Here is a 21,077-nt window from a genome sequence, read left to right as displayed (position 1 = left end):
TATGTTCTCTATGTATGCCCTGAGGCAACAGGCCTAGATTATCAAGGTCTGTTTTGATGCCTGCTAAATAAGCTTTGTATTAGTTGGCTTGTTTTATCTCTACTGAAAAGTTCAGGGAAAGAAGTGAGAAAGTTTCTAAAGGCATTTTCAGCATGCTCTGCTTCAGAGCTCAATAGAATAACTGAAAACCATTTATAAGCTTGGAGGAAGAGACTTTCATTTAAATTTTAGAAAACTGATTTAATATCTCAAAACCTTCCACCTTATGCTTTATAGATTTCATCTCTGCTGAACTGATTCTTTAAGTCTTCTTTCTGGCGATGAGAAAACGTCCATTGAAATTTTACCGAATGAAGAACCTATCTTTGCAGCCCACTCCAACAGGTGGCAAAGCTCCTAATGGTTCAGGCCACCCCACACCCAGACTGATTAATTAGTTAATCACGTTAATCTCAGACATTTGCACTGCTGTGCTTCCTAGGCAGTGAATTTCAACACATTTTCAAAGATGCTAACTCAAAATGCTAGCAAGCAGGTTTTCTTGTAGATCTTAGACTTTCAGACTTCTTTCTCTTTATCATTAGGGCCAAATCATAAGACTTTGGAAAAATTCCTTGGTGACTGGTGTCTTTTGCGAGCAAGGTGGTAATGTTTTAAACCAAATATTATTAATTCACACCAAGTTTTGCTAACAAGAAACATCCTGTGCATGATCAGACAACATTGGCAGGTATACTTACCTTTTTAGGTGCCTCATTTTATGTATGAAATCTTATTTAATAGTCAGACTTCTGGAAGTGAAAGGAATAGGTAAAAAATGAATAGAATCCTTAGCATCTAACAACTTTCCACTACTCTGTGTGACTCATTGATGGAGCTGGTGGCACGAGTAAAAGGAGTGATAATTATTTACTTGGCATTTCACAGTGTTTGTCTGCTCTTCCTTTTTCCAAATGACACCAGGCCTTTTTCATTGGTCTGTTCAGCACTGCTGTACAAGTTTTCTTCCATGTTATATGCAGCTGTCCCTACTGGATCATTTCCTTTTTTCCCTGAGGTTTTCCCACAGATCTTCATTAGCTGCTATTTTTTGACTTTGTGGCACCTAGGTTAGATGTGTCTGGCTCAGATCAGCATCTGTTTCTATGAAACTTTATAGTGTTAGCCTATGTTATTTAAATGCTGGTGTCTGAGCAATCTTCCAGACTACTTATACTAGTAAAGTTTAAAATAGTCTTTCCTTTCTTGGATAAAGGGGGTAAACCTCAACTTTCCTTTAAAGGTGCTTGTGCATAGTTTGAATTTGACATTTCTGGGAATCTAAAGTAATAACTGTCATCTTGCTACTGCTGAAAGGAATAATGTGTTATAACGGGCAGAAACAGAGCCCTCATTTACTATGCTAAATCTATTAAATTTGACTGCTCTCACAATACACAGATACCTGTGAATGTGTTCGTATAAGTTAATGGAATTGATAACTTCACAGAATAAATGCAAGATTAAAGCTTGCATCTTTCTTCAGAATTATATTGTATCTCTTGCTGAGAAGATTGGTCAGGTGATCTGAAACTCCAATTCCATTACTTTTTGTGTAGCCAGCAAAGCAGGCTGACTCTTATGATAATAGCTTTTGGTTACATCTGCTTTCAGTTTTTCACTGTAGTGCTTGTTCGCTGTCCCATCTCATCAGTGGTCTGTGAAGTTCTCCTCAAAGAATCCATGGAAACCATAGTTGTAGGAACAAGTTCATTGCTTTCCTAACCAGCACAAATTCCAGCAAAGCTGATAAAAGAGCCCATGCTTTTCACTGAGTGAGCATGGATTTTTTTTTTCTTTGCAAATAATTCTAGTTACAGTGAAATTCCACATAAGTAAGCCCTTCTTAGTAAGCACAGTCATCAAAACCAAAGACAGCTATTGACACAGCTGCAACTAATGATGTTTTAATTTCTCAAAAGCAATCGTCCTAATATTTGACTCTCACTGGAGAAGGGCTTTACACATGGCAATACAGCTCAAGAATGCTTTTGTAACAGTTTGTAAAGGTTTGACCTAGTAGTCTGTCTTGCTAAAACCAGCACGTTACAGGCACTGTGCAAGTGAAGGTCTGCCAAGATTTGAAATTCAGTCACAGCAGTTAATACTTGTGTCAGTATTTTTCATGACCAGCTAAGAATTATGGTAGGGGAGAGCATAAGCTTTCCTTCAGTTATAAAAATAAACCTGAAATGCTAATTTTGAACAGCTCAGGTTATCATTGTAAAATCCCTCCCATTTTAAATGTGCAATTGTATCTGACTGTTGTCTGAAGCCTCTCTGGAAGAAACATTACTTAAAGTTTAAAAAATAACAATTACTGCTCCATGTGGAAAGCATAATCTCTGCAGAACGTTGTGTTGTTATTTCTGGGACTTTTAATCAGAGCAGTGCAGTGCTCTTAGTCATTTCCACTTGGTAACTGTTTTCCTTTTTGTCACAGATTGAGGTGCGTATCCTGGAGTGAGTCTGACTCAGCTTCCTTTTGTCACGTTTGTTAAACAAAAGAATGTAGCTCTGAATTTTTTTTAATATAAGGTGTATTTAAAAAACTGCTGAGGAATTTTAGTTAAAGCTGGTGGAATTGGATGTTTGCTGGGGACATGCGATAGCTTTTTTCTGAAATGTTTTCCAGAGTGCCATTATGGCTGTACAATATGCATTTCATTAAACTGGATCTCTCGTGGAAGGTTGAATCCTATGCTTCTTAAACAGGCAACTTTCTCATCATATATGAGACCTCTGGCTGCATAAAGACTAAAGTCTGCAGGATTTGCGTCTAAAATGTTCAGCAGGGAATGGTCCCAAATGATCTTGTCTCCTTGTTTGGAAATAATGGGAAAAAATAGGTGGTAGATAATGCACCCATATTGTACTAAAACTCTTACTAGCACTCTGAGCAGGAGCTGTAAAATGAAACTGCCTCACCATTGAATTGAAAGAAAGGAATCATGAATCCCTTTGATTTGTTCATTGAAAACACAGTCCACAGGGGTTTTAACAAGCAAGCCTGCAGGCTAATTCAGGCACACTAACCTTGATATGTGATTTGAGTTTGGAGAGCAAGTCTAATGCAGAGGTGTGAAGCTGATCAAAAATTTTCCAGAAATGTTTTTGATAAACAATCGTGATTTCAGTGAAACTTTTTCACCCAAATAACGTATCTGCTTTAATTGAAATTACCCTTAAAATAGAAACCCAAACCGACACAATCTCTTCTTCTCCCACTTAAACAAAAATGATGAAAATCGTTACCTTTCATTCATTAACACTGCTGATTGTTTGTAGAAGCAGCCCAGCTTTCACCTCTGACTGGTAATGTAAATGGGAAGCTCATGTTTTGATGTAGAAGAGTTTCTCTCTCTCTGTTATGCCAGGTCTGAAATGAGAGGGATAACATCCATCTTAATTTTTGGTAAAGTTTGTAGTGCAAACACTCTTTATGTCTGTGGCATTAATTTAAAAAATAAACAGAACCAGAGTCTGCAGTAGATGATGGAGAGGTAGTGCTGTGGAGTTGCTGGGGCAGGAGGGAATGGGGAGGTTTCCCTCTGTTTGAGCCCTGTCTTGTGTTTCTCCAGACACTGTGCTCGTGTCCTGACTGTGTGCTGCGATTCTTTGCTCTGTAAGGGATGCAGTGTATCGGGAGTAGGGAGCTGGAGAGAAGCAGGGATATGGCCTCCTCTCTTTCCTTCCTACAGTATTTACATAACTGATATGCCCATCCTGATACTGGCTTTCATATGACATTCTCCCCATTAATGGGTCAGATGCTGCCAACTGAAATGCTTGGCTGCAAGCTCCTGACTTCAGTGGTGCGGTGACCAAAGGTAGCAGATCTCGGTCCCTGCACTCAGCAACACTGGCTGTTTGACTTGTTCTGAAGTTGAATGTCTGCTAGGAAGCTCTAAAACAGAAGAAGATTTTAGATAAACTTTAAAAAACATTGAAATAATGTTGATTTTTCTTCCAAAAAAGACTGAAATCTAATTTTTCTGCCTCTTACTGTTCTGTGAGAGCCTCGGGGGAGATAAAAAGTCAGATTACTGCTTGAACTGCAAGCTATATGCCAAATAATGATTCCAGACATCGGAGAGATGTCATCCCAAAAGCTGCAGCACACAAATAGCTCTGTGATGCTGGGCTTCATGTGGCTAATCAAGTGCAGAAGGAGTTTTATTTTGAGAGTAAGATTTTACAGTATTGGGGTGAAGAGATCAGGGTGCAGCAAAGAGTAGGTCACAGACTTGGGGTAGCTTTCAGAGTGATGTTGGGGTGCCATTCACCTCAGTGTCTTTCCTGATGCTGATGCACCGTATCCACTTGTAAACTTGCCAGAGAAGGGATGTGTCTCACTAGTGCTTTGCTCCGTGCCAGATGAGTCTGCGAATAAACAAGTTCCTGGAAGGGAAGCTGCACTGGGTGTTTACAGGACATGACAGGACCCATATCTTAAATGCTTTCCTTGATGCCCCTTGAAGTATCTAGATTTTCCTTTTATCTTGTTACATTGAACTGCCAGCGCTCCGGTGATTTAATCTCCATGCATGAAGTCATGCCATTGATGTTAGCGTCTCCTGCACTAGGTCACGGATCATTGCTCCCTTCCCCCCCAGTTTCCATGCAGGGGTGGAGAGAAGCGCTCTGCTGCTGCGCTTGGAGAATCTTCCCAGCAGTGCTCTGCTGTGCCCTATTAAGGTGCACACACACACATGCTGTCTCACTGCTGTGCAGCCATGACCCCGCTTGGAGCCCGGTGTGCCAGCCCCAGCTGGTTGGCAGATTGCATTTGGGGCTGGCATATGGTTTCATGGAGTGGGAGAGAGGCTGCGACACCCTGCTATCGATGTGTGAGGTGCCAGTGAGGGGATGGAGAAGCGTGAGGCGTGGGGTCCAGGCTCCACTGCACGGCACAGACTGTGCGTGAGACTCCACAGGCTTCTGTGACAAAGATCGGATGGACCCGAGTGTCAAATTGCTGCCACCCTTTTCCCAAGGGCACAGGATTTCATACTGGGGTTTTGTTTTGTTAAAATAGCACATGGGAAAAGGGAAGGAGGTACATGTGCTTTCTATAAAAGCTGTTCGTGGATCTGTCCGCTGGGCTGAGTGTGTCTGAGCATTTGCCAAAGGGAGGGTGGAGAGAGCTGCTCTGAAAGAATTCTTGCTGAGGGGTTGAAGTCTGGGAGCCAATGCACTAATGCCTTGTAAATTGGTTCAGTGAGTTTTACTCATTTATATGCACTCCCTTTATTATACCCCCAGACCTAGGCTGCCTTATTTCTGGTTTTGCTGCCAAACACTGTGCAAATGCAGATGGTTTAAGTGTATCACTGACAGTCCCCCATGTATTGTTCCTGTTCTGCAGTCTGCATTGTGCCTCTTTTAGCCAGTGAGTGTATGTGTAAGAACTCCTAATGGCTTGGAAATCAGTCGGTATAGATTTTTTCCCCCAACCCGTTGAAACTGAGCCATCCGTGTGGAGGCAACAGCAGCTAGTATTTTCCTTTATTTAAACACTGGAGGCCATTCTCTGCTGTGATGTTGTCTCCTCTGCAGTGAAGCTGCTCTGATTTGCACTAGTTTGAATTTAGCCATTACAATGGAATGTGGAATACAAAGTTTCAGTCTTTCCCTAGAACTGATAAATAGCATTTAATTCTTAACAGAAGAAATATATTTATAATTGCATAAAGAACTTCCTTGCTTCCAACAGCATGGGGACAGTGCAAATCTGATGGAAATCCAAAGATTTGGGTTTGGGTTTTCTTGTTTGTGATTTTGGCATAAAGAAGTACCCTGCAAACAGTCAGGGAAACTAGTCACAGAGGTTGAAGGGCTTGGTCTATAAAATGCCAAATTTCAGTCACTGTGATCTTTCCAATGCAGTGGAAAAGTAATTTTTAATCTTCTGGTTACCTGTGAATTGCTCAGTTTGATAGTGCTGAGGCATGGGACTGGTCTCCCCGGCTACACGCTAACACTTCTGAGCTGTAAATATCTTATTGCAACTCTCCTAACTGAGGGAATAATGCAGGATGAAAAATATGTAGTGAATAATGAAAAGACTCAAGCTTAAGGAATTAATGATTCATGCTGAAATATATCTGCCCTGGACAATTTTCTTTTGCTGATATTTCATCTTGAATGTACAAATGGTTATGCCGTGCCCATGCCTGTGCACTTTAACAGAGATTAAAAAGAAGAAGAGTTGGTTACTAACATTCAAACAGAATCTCAAAGGAGAGAATATGTATATTTAAAAGCACAATGGAAAATTTAAGACAGTTAAATCCTTGCTTTGACTTTTCAGGATTTACATTAATTTTGGAAATTCAGAGAAATAGAAAAAAACTTGCTAGTTTGCAAAGGTTGTGCATGAACACTTCTATTAGGATCTATCTTCCTGAGTGCACTCCTGAAAAAATATGCCGCTAAATTAACTTATTGTGTGAAGATGTATTTACAATAAATAAGAGGAAAGATAAATGTTCATGAATTACTACAAGAAGATTTGCAACTATTTTGACTTGTCACCAGTTTAATGCAGCAGAAAATTATGCTGATTTAACTTTAAAAATTTGTTTTGAAGAGAAAGCATAATTTTAAAACACTCTATTTAAAAACCCCCACCTTTTATGTATTATTTGCACACTAAGTGCACATTTTTAAATGTGCTTCAAGTATCTATGAAATAAAATGACTGGTAATTAACTTTATTTGTGTTACAGAATAACTCATAGCCTCCTCTGAAGGCTGCCTGAGGTTAAACCAGAGCAATAGATCCTGAATCCAGGCCCTTCTTTGCCGGATGGGGCAGTTCAGCCAGAGCAGGTCTGACCCAGACCTTGACCCTGCCCTCCCCTCAAACCAGAGTTCTGTGGCTGTTTCTGTGCTCTGAAGCACAGGAGCCTCTGTGAACGTGAGGATCTGACCTCTTTGAATATTGGACTGAAATAGCCAGATGCTAGCGCGTTTATTCCTCAAAGCTGTATAGAATAGAATAGACTATTTCAGTTGGAAGGGACCTACAACAATCATCTGTATTTAGCTTCTGCAAGGCTGGGCTAAGATCTCATTAGAAAAACTTTCTTATGACACTACCAGTGTTTCCTGCCCGCGTTCAGATGACAAAGGAACTGGCTTTTTTGAAGAATTTTGTTGTTTCCTCTCCTGACCTTGGCCGGCATCTGCAGGTGTACAGCAGCACAATGAGAAATGCCTTCTACGTGTTTCTTTTAAATCTTCAGAAAGGTTGGTTTAGGGGAGGCTTGGATGAAATATGAGCCATTTCTAATCATCCCTGTGGAGCATTATCACAGCTTGGGCTGCACGTAGGAAATGAGTGCAGAAGTGTTCTGAAATGTAAGCATTGAATATTAGCAGATTTTAAAAATCTGGCTTGTTGGAAACAAAAAGGCACCTAACCCAATAGCAGTGAAATGCAGTGACTCAACAAGCTGGAATATGCTGTTGGCTGTGGGCGATGCTCTTCGGTGGCTTCCATCTGGGTGGGGGGAGAAAATGCATGTGGTGTGGCTCTGGAGAGAGCGTTTCGGTTCAAGTGGGAGGGAGTCCTGACTGCGCAGGATTTCACTGCGGGTAAAAGATGCCTTCTCCAGCCCAACATGGGACAGCTTGTCTAGCGTTAAAATAGAGAAGCACATCCGTGTGTCACAGTGTTTGTTTCACATAAGCACTCTCTGACTGTCACGGCAAAGATTTTCTGTCCTGTCTTATCTGGAGGGGGGGAAAAAAAAAGATGTTACTGCTGTCATTACAAAAAGTAGATTTGTTTTAAGAGAGGTCAAATTAAGACTAAAATGATGGATACCTGAGCATGATTTGACAGTGGTGCTGCATCTATAGGCAGGCTGAGGTATTTAATACACTACATGAAAGCCTGTAATAAAGTAAGGTTTTTTTTTTTATGATGAGTCAGTTTACGCTATTGGAGCAGACTTGATCTCTGACAGTTATACAAGTGTAAATATAAAGAGCTTCTACTGAGGCTGTAAACAACAATTGTTTAAACACTTACTTTTTACAATAACTTGAATAATAGTTGAAAGTGTGGATTTACTTCTTTAGCAGTGATTGCCCAGTTCAGGTGTCTTGGGTTATATTTGAAAAAATGCCGTGCTTTATTTTGACTTGACAGTCTGGAGGTAGAGACGAAAATGAAAAGCAACTGTAGGCATGGAGTTGAACTATTCAGTAAGGGCTTAATGCATCACAAATCAGGAATATGAGAAATTCCAGGTTTTGATTTGGCTTTACAGAGCAAGAGACCAACTAACATACGAGAAAATGAGACTGCTGCATCATGTCTTTGTTAACAAATATGAACAAATATAGTTTGCAGCATAAATCTACGGTTTGTGTAATGAAAAGAATTTAATGACAAAACAGTCTTTGCTTCATTCTGCTTATTGCTGGAGGGTCAGAGACTTTCTTGCTTCTGTAGGAGAAGTTGTGCCTACTACGCAGAGCAGCGTATTTGCATGCACCTTTACTGATAAGGTGTAGCCAAGAGCCTGGGGTGCTGGAGAGACTCCTTGGCTTGTAGTGGTGTGTCGTGCTGGTTTGAAGGGAGTTGCTGGGACTAAACAGGTGGTGATGGTTGGGTGATTGCAGATATTCCTGTCACAAAGTTGAGAATTTTTTTCTTTTGCTGTTTAGGGGTTCCCTTCTCACCCCTACCTTTCCCAGGCAGCACACTGCATTTCTGCCTTTTTCCCTGCCAATTCACATGCACTCAATATCCTTCTCCTGCTCCTTGCTGCAGCTCCTCCAGTTTTTCTCTTGCCCTGCTTTCTTCTGTGGCACCTCCAGATTGTTCTGTACTGCAAATGAAACCGTGCCCCTCAAACCTCTGAAGAGCAGATGGGAACAGTCCCCCTGCCTGCGATACCAGGGAATCTAGGGTGATTGAATCTGACTCTCCAGCATTTCTGATTTTTCCCAGCAACAATAGATATGGCTTATCCAATGCCAAAAATATTTTCTGGGTGACTGGATACGCATGCCATAAGACACCCTAGTACAGTGTGATGTAGGAACTTGTTCTGGTGCTACATGTTTCAGGGCTAAAACATCTCCTTTTAGCTTCATTGATACCTCATCTACAAAAATACGCCCAGTACCACAAGCAAAGATTAGACCTGCTGGGACCATTTCCTGATGAAGTTTATTATGATGTCCAGAATGAAATAGGGCTGATCATTGTGCAGATGGCTTATTGGTTTGAAATCTTCAGTTCAGACTTGTCCTACAAAGTGCTCTTTTCTCCACACCTGCAAGGGGTTGAAGGCACTAGGGTAACATTTTTATTGACTTACCCAGCTGTAGCTTAATTAAGTTTTACAAGTGGGCTTACTTTAAATTCTATGACTGAATATAGATGAAGCCCCTTGAAACAAATTTGTTTGTGAATGAGTCAAATACTATTTCCTATCGATTTCCTTATTGATTTCCTGGTTTTTGCAGATCATATTTCTTTAAGAACGGCTTAGATTTTTCATTCTGGATTCTGATCTATGACCCACAATTTTATGGTAATACAACTAACTGTGTACCCCATGTTGGGAAGAATTGTCCCATTTCCCTTAATAGTACTGCTAGCCTGAGTAAGGTGATCTGAATTTTGGATTTACTACTGGAGGTTGATACAACCTGGAAGTGTATCTTTCTAAAGTAATAAGAAATACAATGGTGATTTTAAAGGCTTTTATTACCATTTAAAATCAAATGCTGCGTTCATTTTCTGGAAAGCAGAAGCTGACTTCTGATTTTAATTGGATTGGTAACATTTCTCTGCATTTTGTTATATGCATTATATAACTCTGTAGTGTTAGCTACTTTCAGTTATATAAATTATGCAAATACTCACAAAGCACTTAATCAGCAATGAAATCCTAAACTGATGATGCTGCAAAGATGTATACTGTACACATATTGGACTCTTACTGTCTCTTCAGGGGAGGCCTGCTTGCTGTCAAGGGTTTCTTCTTCATTCTCTGATTTAACGATCGTTGTAAGGATGTGTAGGGCCAAAGGATCTCTGAAGCTCATGAGGGCAAAATGTGGAACATACCAGATGAAGTCAGGTGTGAGGTATTCTGATGACCTCTCTGTCGCTACCTCCATCCATCCGTCACAGAGTGAAACTGGGTTGATATTGCCAGGAGGTGCTGTGGAGTTCAAGTACCCCAGGCTAGTATTTCCCATGACATTCTTTGCATGTGCTTACTTATTGGATGACTTATGAAATGTCCCCCCTCCTTGGTCACAACAGGAGATTTTTTTTTAAGAGAAAAAAGCAACTAATTTATCAGCTTTTTGAAAGGATTCAGTTAAAGACACGTATTGTGGTACAAGGGGAAGATGCAATCTGGATGCCAGTAAATGCTATCAAATACACTTTGAATAGAATAATATGTAGGAATGGAAACTTTTTTTTTCTTTCTGAATACAGTAGTTCTGATTTGTTTTGACCCATCTATGCTTCTATCAAAAGGATTTCCGTTGTATAACAAAGCTTGGGACAGGAAGCACATTGTGTTTGGACTTCTGCTGAAATAAGGTATAGGCTGTTGTAAAATGTTAAACCTGTACCTTTAAAGTGGGCTTTTCTCTATTGGAATTGTTTTTTTCACACTTTAGAAACTGGCTATTGGGGAAACAAAGCAAAATTTAAGGAAAAGGAGAAAATTGTTTTTCTCTGTTGGTATAGTATTTTAATGCTAATAAGGTTTAGAAATAGGAGATCTTGGAGGAGGGAAAAAGAAGAATCCCATTTGAAAAATGAAACATACTCCCTTTGCTGCATATATCAGCTTTCTACAATAGATAAGGGTTGTGTCTCACCTTGCCTACATCTGAAATCCCCTCCTGAAGAGCTGTTGTAACCCAAGATATGGTAATCACCTTGCATGCTGACCTGACTTCAGCAGGCAGGCATCTTCTGCCCTGGTAGTGTCTCTTCTGTGGCTATAACGTCTGTCTGTCTTTTTTCTGTATTTAAGGACAGCTTTTAAAAAAAAAAAAAATCATTAGCATCGGGCCATTAAAATCAGTGATAGCACTGGTAGATTAAATAACAGATCATGTGTATTAGTGATACATGAAAATCAATAGCAGTAGAAAGATTTAATCTTTAGGGTTTAAATTTTTTCTAGGCCAGTAGTGCAATGGTGCTTTTAGCTCTGAATTCAAAATGTGTTCTGGCATTTTGCATATATAAGCAACCTGAGTTTTAAAACAGTTGGTTTGCTTATGTGTACACAGTGCAAGAGTAACTACCCCTATAGATGAAAACTACAGTCCTTGAGTTTTGTGACCTGTCCCAAAGTCATAGCTGTACTTAGAATAGTCAAATCCTTCATGACTGAGGACTTTTTAGTAAGTATGAATATCTGCACTGTGCAAAGGCAAAACCCTGTTATTAAATCCCTCTGATTTTAAAAGGAAATTTTCTCAGTAATCTTATGAGTCATTTTGTTATTTGATGTGTGTTAATTACATCCTAATTCCTTTTGGTTGCAATGGGAAAAGTAAATGGTGAGACATATCTTGTAATGACACGTACAACTTCAGTTGTAGCAAAAGCTGGTCTGTATTTTCTAAAAGATCTTCATTGGCAATTATATGGGAGACCTAAGAGGATGAGTGTGGATACCATGAAGCAGAAAATATATATGGAGAAAAGTCACTGTCTATTAAAAAGTTATGTGGAAAACACTTGTAATAATTTCTGTCTATGAAGTTGGGTTCATTATGTAGACAATACTAATCCAGGCTGTATATTGAGCAGTTTTTTTTCTGGGTGCCTTCCCTGAATAGGTCTCAAAGATGAGAAAAAATTTTGAACTTTTTGGGGTGATATTCCAGGTTAATGTTAATAATCCTTAATGCATCATAATAATTAGAACATCAGCTGAGACTTACAGAGTTTTTGGGAGGGAGATGCAGTGAGCTGCTTGATACAAGGTCTAGTGTCTGGTAGGAGAGGTTTTTGTGCACTTCTCTGCACTCTTCCTCAATACTAGCCCAGGTCTGTTTTCACCACGGTTCTATCTTTCATGCATGCTGTTTTGTGCTGACTAGCTCTCATTCCAGTGCTTAAAAAATGTACCCCACCTAGTGTGATGAATGAATCGACTTTTAAGAACAAGAGGAAAAACACATTGTATCCATCACTGGGCAGAATCTCCTGGGAAGCCGGGAGTTCAGGAAGGATGCAAGAATAAGAACTGAAAGCCAGAGCAATCTTAAACACACTTTTTTAACCTTGAGAGGATAACATTTAAGGTTACCTAGTGGATGATTATCTGTGGCCAGAGGCTACTGAATTTCTGAGCAGACCACAGTGGCCACAGTCAGGATGATACTTAACAAAATTAAAATAGTCTCCTGATAGGTGGAGAAGGCCTGAAATGCATCACTGAAAATCTAACAAAAGCAACATTTTCTCCCCCTTCTACTACCAGAGATGTTTCTGTGAAATGGCAAAATGTTTACAGAGCCAAGGTAGTTAAAACCAGTGTTGTTCCCTCTTGTGACATTTTTGAAGCCTTGATAAGAATCTCTTCCTCATCATTTTTCCTTAGCAGCCTGTCATTACTTTTTGGAAGTTGTGTCACACTGCTGTAACAGTGAAAACATACTTCATTTTCAGGCAGACACACTCGTATAATTTACTCTGGTTTGTATTAAACCTAGTCCCTTAATCACATTACTGAAAAAAAGAGATGAATTACAAAGTTTAGAATTTGTAGATTATCCTTCATTAGAAAAGAAATTTAAAAATTGAATGCATCCCACAAAGGTCTGTTGTTGCTGAATCACTTCAAAGCAACTCCTTTGAAAGGGTAAATCAAAGTCAAGATAATAATTTCTTTGCTTCAAATATCATGCATATCAAGTCCTGTTCTAAAATGCTGACAACTAAAGAAACTAAAGTATGTTGCCCAGAAACAAAACTTGTCTTTGGTAAACATAGCACAGGTAAACTTAAGAATTATGCAGTCTTTCTGAAAAGATGAGAAATTAACCCAGGATTTATTTTGACCTGTGTTTTTAAGTCATTTGCTGTCCTGAACTTTTAGCTTATTTTTTGAATTTTCAGTTCTTGGCTTTTTTTACATTCGGTGAGTTAAAGGATATACTAAATGATACTGACATAAAATACAGTGCAGATCAGTTTAAGACCTTCAATTAAGAGGTACTAAATGACAAGACATACAAATGGGGTAGACCAGGCGCTGAATGCAGCAAGCAAACTTAAACTTGTTTTTCCATTTCCAACAATGAAAGATTTTAAAAGAAATAATTTTTAATGAACGGATTTAAAATTATCACTTAGTATATATTTTATAATTCAGATTAATTATTACCTAATATTAAGTTAAACTTAGACTATAACCTATATAAAGTAAAATAAGTTACATAAGAAAAGTTACATAAGAAAAATAAGATTCAGACAGCTTATTCCTTAACACTTTGGTGTGAAAGCACAGCATGGGAAAGTCATTATCTGTGCTTGCAGTCAGCAGCTGCTGGGGGTTATGTGGGAACTGAAGTCAGTCCTCAGCTGTTTCCACTCTAGGTATTCAGCTTCATGGCAGCTTAAACTGATCTAAGCCTGGGCTACTCTGGTCCCATGTCCTGCCCCCTCTGATCTCTGGCACTTCCATGATGTGCACTGAGTTGGTTCAGGGAAGTGGTCTGACTGAAAACAGTTCACCTCCACTAGTGCAGGTGAGTCTAAGAAGGAATTCCTGTCTGATGCTGGAAAAGAGTTGTCTGTGTTTAGGCATTGTAAGAGTAACACAGCCAGCAGATCGTTCAGATGTTGCATAGAAGTCTCATCAAGAGATATCCCCCTAAAAAACCTGGAAAATAGAGTAATGCTTTACAGTTGCTAGATCCACATTCCAGTTCCTCAGCTGACTTTGGGTAGCCTCATAACTGGTCCCATTTAGTTGGGACTGTTCAGGAATTTCAAGAGACTAATTTTCCATATGAGAAAAGATATGAACTGGTCCCGTAATGCTGTTTGCTGGTGTTACTCATAAAGCTCTAATGGTCTGGATTGGTAACTGCTAAATCATTGTAGCTCCGTCATCTTTACTGATAGATTTACTATTAATGTGACAGTTAAGTGGTACATTAAATATTATAGCCATTATTTCATCTTCTTTTAAAAATATAGTCTAGCTTATTAAGTGTAATTTGACTTCAGCTATACTTGTGTAACACATTATGCCAATATAAATGGCTCTACTGCAGGTGAAACTGAACTCTTAGTGAGGTCAAGATGTATAAAGTTTAGCTAGCTGTCAATTTTTATGAATCTGTTCTGAAATACTTATGCCCGCAGAAAGGCAGCCCTTCAAGAGAGAACAGAATTTACAGCTTTTAAAAAACTTTAACCAGAATATGGCAATGCTATCCTTAGTATTGGAAACTTAAGAATCTGAGAATTAAAATGTGGTAGGTTTGCAAAGGTATGAGCAAAATGGTGTTGCCGTTAAGAAACCAAATGAATGTTATAGAACTCTTATCCTTAGAAATAATAACAAAACCAACTATAATAACAGTGATAAAGGAACATTCATATTGCGTCTCGCATTCAGGAGTAGCATGCAGCTTCTGTGGAGGACATAGGATAGTTGTTATCGCAAATGCTACTTCATTTATAAGTAGAAGATAGTAAGTATGACTCTAACCCATCAAATCCTGTGTAGTTAAGCATTGCAACTATCTGACATTAATTCTTGTCCTCTTTTAGTGATGTCATCACAGTAACTCTTAAGTGCGTGTAAGTGCACCAAGAGCTTATGCCTCACAATGCAATTAGGAGGTGGATAAATAGTAGCAGTCTTGAAATCCACATTTGGGCCGGGAACAGCTCAGTATTGGTCACAAAATGGCTCGGGAATGACCAGACTGAAAGATTAGAGAAAGGACTAATTTAAAGCTTCTGAAATAGGCTGAATTTGTATGTTTGGCTGTGATTAAAAAAAATCAAATAAAACCACACCTCTGCTCCTAAAAGGAAAATTAAATGAAATTACCCCAGAAAGAGATTACTTTGATGAAAATGATTTTCTAAAACGGATGCCATAACTAAAATTTAAAAAGCTTTACCTATAGTTACTTATTTCTCTAAGAAACCAAGTATACTTTTTGTGAAATGGCATTTCGCTTGAATCAGTTATTCCATTTTGAGGTCAGTCTGCTTTTACATTTTCATCACCTCTAAAACATAATGTGATATACAGACAGTCATAAATTGCCTCTTGTAACATGAGAAATAAAAACGTAATGGATTCCCATTGGATTATAAATGGCAGTGGTAGGAAGACCTTCGTAATTTTGTGGCTTTACCACATATGAATTATAGGCATGATCTCTCACTAGCAGGATGCATATAAATACCTATAATCATTGTGCATTCATTTATGTATTCTCCATTATGCTTGTCATGTGTCTAAGGGTAAAAAATACGGCCATGTAGATGACAGCAGAGTTCAGCAAAAAAATATTTCTGACGTTTGTGCCACTGTGATTTATGCCAGAAGGAGAAGCCTTTCCATAGCATCTTGCTGCCCTCTTTGGAGGGTTACCCTGACCTGAGAGGGACTGTGGGCATGGTTAGAAACACTGCCTGCTCCTCACAGGTAGAAATGTAGGCGTGAAGATTAGTGAGCAGACAGCAGTCGTTGATTTACTGGCCCTGCCACTTCTAGCTCTCAGCTTAAGGATGTTTAAAGAAAATGGTGAAAGCTCCAGTCCCTTTGGCTTTTCCATTCAGGTTTTTATAACTCTTATGTAGGAACAAGTGATTATTGTTCAGTCTGAAAAGTGATAAATTGTCAAAATGAAAAAAATCTGCAAAGTTGAACCAAGTCCACGACTGCTGTTGAAAGCCTGGTTTGTAGTTAATCTCTTTGCTGGGTGCTGATGCCCAGTAAGCACTAAATAGGAGTTTGTTAGGGCTCACGCTGTCCTTGTGGTCAGCTCAAGGCTGATATAATGTTTCAGTGAAACTGGAGACAGATAGGCAGGGTTTATAAGCTTGCCACTGTTTTGAAAAATGTCACCTGGTGTAATTCAAATAAGGCAGTGTCCCTGTAGCTGTCAGCACTAACAAAGACCACCAAAATGTTATGAAGCTGGAGTTTCTGTACCCAATAATTTTGACACATCCCATTGCTTCTTTTACAACCTAATTCAGGGAAAATATGCTTGCCGCCCCTGTGCTTCCTACACGTGGTATGACCACAGCGATTCCTGCCACGTATGTTATAAATGCTGATTAAAATACAGGATAGTTCTCTTTCCGTTTCCCCTCTCTTTTGTGCATGTATCTCATTGTCATCAGCTTTGTATATTTTAGCTATTTTACCTCAAGAGAAGGACAACACTGAACTAATACCTGTTAAAAATAATTTCTTAAAAGTGCCCCATCTAACAAAAATATCGCACCCCAAAAAGAGGCAGGAAATGGTGTTCGCTCATCGATGCCAGTGGTGATGGGCTTTCCTGGGGTCTTCCTCACGGTGGTTGCAGACTCAGTTTCCCCCGTGCTGGCTTATGAGTTCTGACACTTCTTTCTGCCCCAAATGAACAAAACTTTTTCTGCATGCTGACAAGATGAGTTTCTGGGTCCAACACCACAGCTGTGTACAGGAACATGGCATTTTCAGTTAATTTCCTGCTCTCGTTTAATGAGCTTCCCTTTACAGTTTTGTGATGGCTTCAGTGTTTTTGGTAATATTGCGAGATCTGAGTGAAATGACAGTGCAGACTATTGTATTTCCAGTCCATTAAAGGTTTGTTCCAATATGAAAATCTGGAATTAATCTAGTTATAAGTACAAGAAAATTTTCTTATTGTGCTTACAAGAGCCATAGAACAAAATCGTGTGCAGTGGACACTGCTGGTTTGAAAACTTAAAAAACCTGGGACAAGAAAATACTGCCCTCTCAAAAGGGGGCTCCTGTTTTGTTCCAAGTTCTTTGTTAAATCTCCACTGTCTGAGGATTTATTTTAATGCAGTTACCTGTGGAGTTATTTAAAAGAACTTTCTGTTGCAAATCTCCTCAAAAGGATTCTGCAAGTGCTACACTTAATTATTTCAAAGAATGAAAATGACCTTTAATATGTTCTCCTGCATTAACCTTCTTCCCTGTAGTAAATAAGATGGTGCAAAGTATAATTTTCATGTGCTGGACATTGCATTAAGCAAATAGATAAATGAATATTTCTAAAAGTTATACTATATAAACGTATTACAGCAGGTTGCCGCTTTAGTAATCTGGATAATGTTTTTTCCTTACTTTTGTGCATATTACTGGCAATTGTTTGGATCATATAAGCTCTATGTCCTTTGCAGCTAAGATAGGCAAACATTTATTGCTCCTATTTACAATAAAACTATTGTCAGGATTTGATGGGAGGGATAACATTGTGCCAGAACTCGGTCGTCACTCTGAGTTTTTTTTAAAAAATAAAATAAATAAAGAAATATTTTCTTAAATTAAGAAAATATGTTTTTTTACATAAGAGATCAAGTATAATCTTGGTTTTAGAGAAAAACATATAAAGGGTGTTTTAAACTGAGCCTATGGGTCCCCAAGTCTTTCTCCGAAAACACCATCCCAACAACCTCTCCATTCGAATTTTCAACTAATACAAATTCTGCTATTTCCTAAGTGCTGTTTCCACAGACTCTGGCATTTCTCTGCCTCACTACAGTTGGGAGGGATATCTGAGTACATGCTAACAAGATCAGACTTTTGTTTCTGTATGATGGTAAGTATGTGCTCGTTACGTAGCACAGTTGTGTAAGCCTGAAGGCCAAACGTTCAGGGACTGTAGAGCAGTGTGGTTCCTTGAAGTGACACGTTTAACCGTAAGCCTCAACTTATTTAGCAATTTTAATTCACGTCATTACTTAGACCTTCTTAAATAGTGTAGAAATGCTTTAATGGCTCATCTTTTTTCCTGGAATAATTGTTGTTTAAATTATACCTAAGACCAGAAGGCAGGCTTTGGAAAGCTGTCCTCTGTAACTGTGACTGGGGATTTGTGGGCACAAAAGATGAAATGCATAGCCAGCTTCTGCACCCGCTGAGTGCACGCCGGCATGACATCTTTGTCTGCTCCCTCACACTACCCTATTTACTGGAAGTGCACTGACTGACTGCATGCAGGGATCTGGGTTGTGTGAGGTTGAGGGGTGAGCAGTTGAGTGCAGGGATTAAGCAATTGCATGTGCAGTTTTAAGCATAAAAGCTAGAAGCTGTGGGTAAAACTGGCTGGAAATATGGTCATTAGTAACTCATACAGGTAATAAACTATATAGATATGCAGTCATCCAGCCATCTGTCTGGCTGCATGTACAAAGTCCTCCCCAAAGTCTATGATACAATACTCTCAAAATCTGTGTCATTAAGGATACTGCAGTATTTGTAAAGCCATTCCATTTCATATTCAATGCCTTCCTAAATAAGACCAATTAACTCTGTGGCTAATATAATGAGAAATCATTCTGTGATAGTCAAACTGAACCAAACCTACTGTTTCTTGAACTGAGCAGAAACGTGTTCCCATACAGGCCGCTGTTAGTCTGTTCCAGCATAGCTGCTCGTGGTCTGAAACATTCCTTCAAAGATGAGGAACTGTTTCCTGTAGAAGTTTTGCTGTGATTTTAAAGTGGGTTGAGGAAGGCAGAACTTGGACCCCTCGTTCCCCCTCTTAGGGATCATTTATGTAAATCACTTCCTCAACCTGGGAAAACACTGGTAGCTCTTAATAAGGGTCAGTTAAACTGTAATGAGTGAATGTAGGCAAGTGTGTGTGCATGTTAATTTTGTATGAGCACAGTTGCTGGTATTTTAAGTCATGAATTTAAGTTCATGCAAATCCATCTAATGCATTAAATTGATAGTTTTTGGAGTCTGAATTTCAGAAATAAACCTGTCATGGAAATGAAATGGTATTCAGAGACAGTTTTCCTCTACGGTAGCTATAACTTAATTTTTTTTTAAACTATCATTGTCATTCTCCTATAAGCTAAAAAAAAAAAAAAATTAAAAAATCAAGTACCCTAAAAGTAAATTAAACATCCATATAAAATAATTACTTTCTGAAACCTCTGTTAAATAGTATAAAGTTAAAAGCTGAGAAATAAAGCTGTCAATGCAGTAGATCTGATTGCACCATTATGTGGTCTTTGCTGATTTAAATGCTGAGGATTTGTTGTCTACCTTGCATTTTTGAGTTGAAAGATTCACTTCCTTCCTTTTTCCCTCCAACTTTCTTGAAAGTTCATAATTTCTATTCCTTTAAAACTTTGCTGTTTCCTTTTTCACGCCCCCCAAAATAAGGCATAGCTTTCAGCTGATCAGAATACTGAAAGTTAGACATCATTTTTATAAGAAATTGGACTGAAGTTTGAGTCTTGAAGAGTTTTTGGACAAATTGCCTGCCAGAATTTCATAGCTAGCTGCTAAAAGTATCTGAAAAAAGAAGGTAACATTTCCATGTAAGCGATTAGATTACTAGTTTGAGCTACTATTTCAGCACCTTTCATAGTAGCCTTGCAATGTCTCAGGTTGCACGTATTGCAAGTAAGTTATCAAAAATTGAGCAAAAATATTGTTGTGTAGAAACCTTCTCATTGGACATGGGATGTGGAGGCCTGTTGTAGTTCAGTAGTTTGCATTTTATTTCTTAAAAGTTCTAATCTGGTTTAACCGAACTTGGTCTCTTAAGTTTGTCTTGGTCTCTTTAAGCACTCCAGGAATGTCAGGATGATATTCTGCCCGCAGATAAGATATCTGAGGTTGATCTAGTTTCCCCACTATAAGGAATATCTTCAGGTTGTTCTGCCGAATAGCCTTGAACAAAAGTTTAGCAGTTTAGTGTGATACTACTTAGGGTTCTCATTAGAGCCTCATATTCTTTCTTCTGCAGGCAGTGTTGAAAACTTCTATTACCACCAACATCCTCTGTGTGCTTTGTAAAAATATCACAGCTTTATCTTGAAAGAAGGAAGCATGGACAATTTTCCTCGAATTTGCCTCAGGAAGTGAGATGGGGTAAGGACTTAATCTGTGTGCTAAATCAAAAGTAGTTTGCACCTAGAAGTTGTGCAACAGGGAGAAACAAAGCATCTGTCAGTAACACCGAATAATGGAGCCACTGAAAATCGTCAGAGCAGGATGAGCAGGAGGAATGGCCTTGTTTTCCTAAGTTACTCACTGGGAAAGACTTAAGCTGTGATTGATGAGATGCCTTAGAAATGCTAACAGTATCAGTCAGCTGGCATTTTGTTACTGCTGCAAGCAATTGTTAAGACAGCTCAGGACTGTACCCCAGGGAGGCTGACACTTGGTGGAAGCATGCTTTCTTCCTGTATAATTCAGCCATGGTTTTGGTGGTTTCATTTTAGTACCTTGAAAATATATGCTTTGTGCTTCACCCAGTCAATGCTCATGTTAGTAAGAATGGCATAAGACAGCAGGAGTGAAAAAAGAGACCAGACATATGGCACTCCTTGGAAACAGGAAACCTTAAGCTGCCCTCTTAGTTTCATTTAGCAGAGAGTTCCTTAAAGAACAGTCCAGAATGTGACAGAATGAAGTAAAGTAACAGCCGAGACCTAATCTGCTCATCTGTAGAGGGAATTTAATTACACTTTTGTTTTGCTTATGTAATTTCCTTCTTCCTCTCCTTCTGTCAGGCTCTGTTCTTGTCAAGGGATACCTGACAAGGAAAAGATGTGAATAAGATACAGCTGAAAGCTTTTGAGCTCTTGGGACTTGAGTAGGGAAAGCAGACTCTGATCCAAAGCTTCCTCATCTCCTCGCTGACGGATTTCTCTCCGCCTCTTCGAGAGGAGAGAGGAAAGATGGTCAGGAAGGCAGCTCCGGGGCACAGAACCAGGACAGAGGGAGCTGAGTGGGCCTGACCTTGGTTTCACTGGAGAGAGAGTCTCGTGATTCCCTGTGCGCTCAAAGAGA

Source organism: Aptenodytes patagonicus, chromosome 11 (assembly GCF_965638725.1).
Source record: "Aptenodytes patagonicus chromosome 11, bAptPat1.pri.cur, whole genome shotgun sequence".
In the NCBI taxonomy this organism is placed as follows: domain Eukaryota; kingdom Metazoa; phylum Chordata; class Aves; order Sphenisciformes; family Spheniscidae; genus Aptenodytes; species Aptenodytes patagonicus.
The sequence above is the reverse complement of the archived record's forward strand: the minus strand, read 5'-3'. Positions refer to the sequence as shown.